We start from the raw sequence: 7,489 nt of genomic DNA, 5'->3' as shown, positions 1-7,489 counted from the left end.
CGCAGCAACTCCGACGAGCTCGTGCTTGCTCGCCGCCGCAAAAACACGAACTAACGTCTTCACCACAGCTCCGCCGTGCTCTCCTCTACCTCCTCCACCTCTTAGCCATGCCGATTGGGTCTTGGTAAGGGCGCATTTGTTGTTTCCACCACCGCCGCCATGACGGGGTCTCGCCGGAGTTGGAGCTCCATGTGGCCAACTACCACCGAGGCTTTCCCGTCCCCTTTTCTTTGCTTGGGTAGCATGGTAGTGACCTCCTGAAGCTCGTACCAAGCTTAGCTATGCCCTACGGGGCCAGACCTCGCAGGAGCACCGTCAGACCACGCCGCCGTCCGCCATGCACGCCATCGTCCTTGCTAGGGTTCGGTAGAGGTTGAAGTGAGGGCATGGATGGGTGCACATCGTTGTGGGGAGCACGCCGGTGCCGTCGGTTTCACCGGAGGAGTCGCCGTCGGTGAGCTTCGCCGTGTTCAGTGCCGTCGAAGCCGCCTCCCCTATTCTGTCTCACTGACATACGGGTCCGGCTGACAACCGGGTCCCACATGTCAGTGACTGCTTGTTCCATAGGATAGTTCAAATTTCCAGTTTTGAATGCTGTTTTGTAAATTTTGTAACTCCAAATGTGTACATCCAAATGGTGTGATTCAAATTTTGTTAGACTCACAATGAGGTCTAGTATGTAAGAAAAATATGTCTTGAGCACATGATGTAGAAATTTTGGATGAATTAAATAGGAACTTGATAGGTGTTTTTGAATGCATGCAAACTTGTTTAAATCATATCTTGAGTTTCTGTGATCCAAAAATTATGAAATTTTGTGGGTAAGCTAGTCTTGCTTAGTAGAAGCTCTGGTTAAAATTTGAGAGTTATTGCATGTATAGTTTTTGAGTTATAGATTTTCCTTTTATCATTGATGGATACTTGTATGAATTTTTGTAAATTATCTAGGAATCCTATGATCATGAAACTTGGTGGGTAGTATCTTAGTACCTTAAGGATGCTAGGAAAAATATGAAATCTGTTGCTTGACACTTTTCACTAAGGTTTCCTAATTATGCCATTCTAAGCCATTCTGTCTTGTTATTTTTGTGTGGGCTGTTATGCTTGCTCAAATGGTGTGAAATTTTGATGGTAGTCTATTTAGAGCATGTAGTATCTACTGTAATTTTTGTAGATTTAATGGTATAGTTTTCATATATGTTTACGATTTCCTCTAATTAAATAAATAAATTAAGAAAGGTATTAAAAGAAATGTTTTGGTGATGAACACCCTACTTTCTGGCATTCTTGTAATATGTGTAATAAGTGAGTAGAGTTAGTTTTGTCCAATTATTTGTTTACATCATAAGTTAATAATTATTTCGTTTGCATTATGTCCCTCTGGACAGATCTAGGAACTTTAGAAAGTTCCCCATGATATTTTGATTTGCTGTGAATGTGATGTATACAAGAGTTGTAGATAATTTATGTATCTAGCTCCTGTCAAAATTTGAGGGCATTTGGCCTAGTAGTTTAGAAACTACAGCTGTTTAAAGTTAGGTTCTAGTTTTGCTTACTCTCTGTCTTGTGAGGACAGAGTTATGCATAATCCTTGGTGTCCTTTGTTTTGGTTTTCGATGGGTAAGTCTAGCTGAGTACATTCTCGTACTCAGGGTTTATTCTCTCTTGTTGCAGATGACCTTCTATATCAGGGATTCTGTAAGTATTGTCTCCACCCGGCGGGTGATGAAGACTAGATCATGGGCATGATCTCTGTTCTCTTATCTGAATGCTTTTGCGGGCTGTGATCAGCAAACCAGTATGTGTATTTGAACTCGGGTGTGTAAGTTAAACTATTTGCTTCCACATGTTTTACAAGACTTGTTTTGTAATAACGATGACTCTGTGATGATGTAATCTATTTACGAACGTCTGCGAAATGTTGTAACGTACGATATGTTATGTTGAATTACTGTGATCTTGGTTGTATGCAAGTTGGTTTGAAATCCTTTGAGATTTTGGTTGACTACCAGGTTTATATGAGCTCAAGTTCGAGAATTTGATCATTTCGGTGATTGTTTTTGTACTTGTGCTCTTATAAATTGGGCGGTTCTGTGACAACTGGCATCAGAGCTAGATTCAACATTAAACATGTCTTATGGCTATTTAAAACAAAAGCTGTTGTTGTAAAAATGGTTTTCCAACTTATAGTATATATAAGTGTTCAAAAATCAAAAAAAATTATGGTATACTGGTGATCACATCCCTTATAGCCCACTTAATGACTTCTAGGTGGCTTATGTATAATGACTAACTTGGGAGAACTGATTATTTCTATTTTGTCGTCCATGCGGCGTGATATTGCATGGGTGCCATTCGTTTGAATGGTAATATATGGATCAATTGCCTCTACGCTAAGGTAAGTGTGAGTTGTGAGAGCATGACCGTCCAACCGTCGGTCTAGGGGAGAGCTAGTTGTGGTTACTAGAGTATTTACATGTTGTATACATGTATATATGAAGGTACTTAATTATGGGTACATTTGTTGGGTAGTTTGGATACCGAAGTATATATATCGGGGGATGTATATATGGAGAGTATCTTAGCTACTACTTGTGATTATTAGCATTATATCTTGTTGGGTTGGGCTGCAATGAAGTTTTCTGCAGGTACGCTAACAACGCACCGTGTAGATCGACTAGTTACCGTTGATTGAGAGAACGTATGTATGCCACCGTATATTCTGCTAAAGCTTAAATTTTCATAGGTTTGTGAGGACGTACGGAACGCGCATGCATCATATTCACTCATGTTATTCATATTGCATTACTCCCTCCCTTATAATTGCTTATCCCAAGTGTAAAGTGCAATCTCTCAGCAAAATAATCCTCTCACGTGAATTGCATCCCTTTTTGATACAGATGGCCGCGCCCGTGTTTCCTACTGGTAGCAGCACCTTTTTGGACTAGTTCGGTACTCCCACCTTGCTCTGGAGGGTGCTCAGTTCAGTTGGGTACCCAGAGGCACCCAGCTACACGTGGAGGCAGGCGGTACCATTGGGAGATGTACCATGGTACGTCGTGACCTTTGTAGTGCTGCAAAACCCCACAAGACCGTTGTGGCATGGGTGGAGCATTGAGACTGATGGATGAAGCCCATGGGAAGCCGCTCAGGTTGCTACCCTTGATGTGCTGATGGATATAGCACAGAGCTTTGGGGATGAGTTAGTGGGTGGACCTGCTTCATCCATTCCCCGAGTGTCTCCTACTGAGGCTGAGTGGACTTAGGACATTGGTCAGGCCTTGGTTCAAGGCCATGGCGAACGTGTGTACAGCGACAACGCTGGAATGAGTGCTATGGTGGCAGTCTTGAAGCTTTGTCGAGTCAGGCAAAACACCCTTTCAAGTGCGCTAGATGAAGCTGGCAAGGCAATGGAAGCCCAGCACAAGTTTAGGTTGCGTGCCCGCAAGTATCGCCGTAGGGCGGATGCATGTGGGAGAGCTCAGCAAGAAGTTGAGGAGATTCACGGTATTGCAAATTATCGTCTGCAACAGTGGGGTCAAACAGCACGCGAGAGAGATGAACTTCATAACCAGCTGATGAACCTCACTATTAAGAGAGATGAGGCTGCACAAGAATTGGATCATGTGACCCGTCACAGGGATGCAGCTTTAGAGTTAGTAGAAGAAAGACGCCGAGGTTGGATTTTGGCTAACCACAACGCCTTTCAAAGGGAGCAAGCACTACAAGAATAGCTTGAAGAGCTTCAGGTTGAACACCATCAGCTGCACAACCGTCTATTTCCTATTCCTCGCCCCATACCAAGGTATCCAAATGTGGGTGGACCTCAAGTGATTGAGGCCGATGAGGAAGAAGAGGACGTGCAGATGGATGACAATGCAGCTGAGTCGGTAGATGAAGAAGAAGAGGAAGACCCAGAAGAAGTCCAAGGTGTCTCTGATGTGGACAGCGATCACTTCGACGAGTAGTTTGTTAGCAAGTCTCACTAGTTAAGCTTTTGTAGTCATTGATGTAATGAACTTAAGTACGAAGACTGATGTTGGATGTACCCTTTTAAATTCAAACTCGGCATGTAATGTACTTTAATTCGCTCCCTTCGGGATGCGTATCGTAATGGTTAAGTTTAAAACTTGTCATGTTAGAATGCACTACGTATGGCGCTAGTAATCTACTTGATGATGTGGTGATTGGAGAATGAATTATTGCCTCTGTTTATTGTATGAAGTTTTTCATTCTCGTCAGTAAATTTAGTTTGGCACAATTACATTGTTCCTCTCCAATGTGCTAACATCATTAATAATTACTGGTTGCGCATTGTGCAGATGCCTCGTACCCGTTCCACCGGTGCGGGTGATGATGATGATCTCCCACCACCACCACCACCCACATCAACGGAATTAATAGCAATGCTTGTGGAAGGACAGCGCACTATGGCCGAGGCCCTCCGTACGATTGCGAATTGGGATGGCCGTGGTCCACGCCAAGGACCGGAACCAAATCAATACAGTGATTTCAAGGATTTCCTTACACGAAACCCCCGATCTTCAAGGAGGCTGAGGAGCCTCTACAAGCTGATGAGTGGTTGAATACTCTCGAGCAGAAGTTCTGTCTGCTCTGCTTGACTGAGGTGCTGAAGACTGAGTACGCATCTCACCAACTGCATGGGCCAGCTAGCATTTGGTGGAGTCATCATCGGTCCACTATGCCCGCTAATGCCCAAATCACTTGGGATTTGTTCAAGTCTGCTTTCAGGGGAAATTACATTCCTCCTGGTCTCATGGCGATCAAGCATACAGAGTTCATGAAGCTGACCTAGGGGAACAAGAGCTTGAATGAATACCTGTAGGCTTTCAACAACCTTGCAAGGTATGCTACCGAGTTTGTGGACACCGATGCCATGAAGATTGCTAGCTTCAAGCAGGGGCTTAGCCCCAAATTGATGAAGACCATGAGAAATTGCAAGTGTGCTCTTTTTAATGAGTTTGTGAGTGATGCCTTATCGCAAGAGAACAACAATGTTGTGTATGCTGCTTCAAAAAGTCATAAGCGGGCCTATGAGGCGGGTGCCTCACAATCCAAGGCTCCAGTCGCACCGAGGGCTCCATTCCGTCCTCCAGCGTTAGCCGCTAAGTTTTGCCCACCGCTGAAGAAGAATCCCGCCAAGACTAGGTTTCACAAGGCATTTACAGTTGCTCTTCCCAAGGGCACTACCAGTCAAGGCAGTTCCAGTGTGCCGCCAAGCAACATGCCGTGCTGGAATTGCAATAAGACCGGTCACTGGGCAAGGAAGTGTCCTTACCCTAAGAAGAACAACTACCAAGGTGGCCATCAGGGGCAGGTGAACCACACTAATATTACTGAGATTCCTTCAGGAGAGGTAGTGACTGCTGGTAAGTTTCTAATTGATCAACACCCCACAGTCATACTATTTGATTCGGGTGCTTCGCATTCCTTTATTAGTCCAGCATTTGCATCCAAGTTTATGCAGAAAACATATACTGTTGAAGGTGAGGGTTATTGTATTAGGGCTGCTTGTGGTACTATCCCAACCAAGCTGGTAGTTGGGGATGTGCAATTTGAGATAGAGGGGCGAAGTTATCGGGTTGATCTGGTAGTTTTACCGGGGCTAGGTATCGACGTGATATTAGGAATGAATTGGATGAGCCGTCATGGAGTGCTTATTGATACATCGACTAGGGTAGTCATGCTCAGAGATCCTGGTAATCAGGAGGGTTTTCTAGTATAGTTACCCTGTGACATCAATCTTTCTTGCACGACCAATGCGGTGCAAGCATAGTCTCTGGCAGATATCCCTGTCGTGTGTGACTTTCTAGATGTTTTTCCCGATGATTTGCCTAGATTGCCCTCGGATCGAGGAGTGGAGTTCAAGATAGAGTTGCTTTCTGGTACAGCGCCCATCTCTAGAAGGCCATATAGAATGCCTCCCAATGAACTAGCCAAACTTAAGACCCAGTTGAATGAACTTCTAAAGAAAGGCCTTATCCATCCTAGTTCATCTCCGTGGGGGTGCTCAGCTATCTTTGTGAAGAAGAAGGATCAATCCCTACACATATGTGTAGATTATAGACCCTTGAATGCAGTTACAATCAAGAATAAGTACCCTCTGCCACGCATAGATATCTTATTTGATCAGTTGTCTAAAGCAAAAGTATTTTCCAAGATTGATTTGAGATTTGGGTATCATTAAATCAAAATTTGGCCCGAGGATGTCCCAAAAACTGCATTCTCTACAAGATATGGTCTGTATGAGTACATTGTTATGTCTTTTGGATTGACCAATGCCCCCGCACATTTCATGTATCTAATGAATTCGGTGTTTATGCTCGAGTTAGACAAATTTGTGGTGGTATTTATTGATGATATCTTGGTCTATTCTGATAACGAAGAAGACCATGTTGAACATTTGCGAGTGGTTCTCACTAGATTGCGAGAACACCAGTTGTATGCAAAGTTCAGCAAATGTGAATTTTGGCTTCGTGAGGTACCTTTTTCTTGGACACGTGTTGTCCGATGGTGGAATTATGGTTGATCCCACCAAGGTGCAAGAAGTGTTGAACTGGAAGGCTCCAATCTCGGTGCATGAGGTTCGGAGTTTTCTGGGGTTGGCTGGCTATTTTCGTCGCTTCATCCCGGATTTCTCTAAAGTAGCCAAGCCTATGACTCGATTGCTGCAAAAAGACATGAAGTTTGTCTGGACTCCTGAATGTGATGCGGCTTTCCACACCCTACGAACTCTTCTAACATCGGCTCCTATTTTGGCACAACCGGATATTGAGAAACCTTTTGATGTGTTCTACGATGCATCAGGTATTGGGTTAGGAGGTGTTCTTATGCAAGAGGGTAGAGTCATTGCTTATACCTCTCGCCAACTTCAAAAGCATGAAGTGAATTATCCAACGCATGACTTGGAACTAGCTGCTGTTGTTCATGCTTTGAAGGTCTAGAGACATTATTTGCTTGGCAATGTGTGCAACATCTACACTAATCATAAAAGTCTCAAGTACATCTTCACTCAACTAGAGTTGAATATGCGTCAGAGAAGACGGCTCGAGTTAATCAAGGATTATAACCTCCAAGTGCACTATCACCCTGGCAAGGCAAACGTCGTAGCGGATGCCTTAAGCAGGAAGTCTCATTGCCACTCATTGATTGAGAGCGATGTCCATTTGTCAAAGCTCCTTCATCCTGTAGTCCTTCACAACATCACTATCAGTTGTACTCTACAGAGTCAAATTATCGAGCTACAGAAGACAGATCCAGGTGTGTTCCACATCAAGCGCAAGATGAAAGAGCAAGAAACCAAACATTTTCGAGTAGATGAGGATGGCGTGTTATGGTTCAAGGATAGGTTGGTAGTTCCAAAGGATAGAGAGCTTAGAAATCAAATCACATCCGAAGCCCATTCCTCTAAATTATCTATTCATCTTGGTAGCAGCAAAATGTATCATGATTTGAAGCCTCGATTTTG

This window comes from Miscanthus floridulus, chromosome 11, assembly GCF_019320115.1.
Source record: "Miscanthus floridulus cultivar M001 chromosome 11, ASM1932011v1, whole genome shotgun sequence".
NCBI classification, from domain to species: Eukaryota; Viridiplantae; Streptophyta; class Magnoliopsida; order Poales; family Poaceae; genus Miscanthus; species Miscanthus floridulus.
This window is presented reverse-complemented; position numbering follows the sequence as displayed.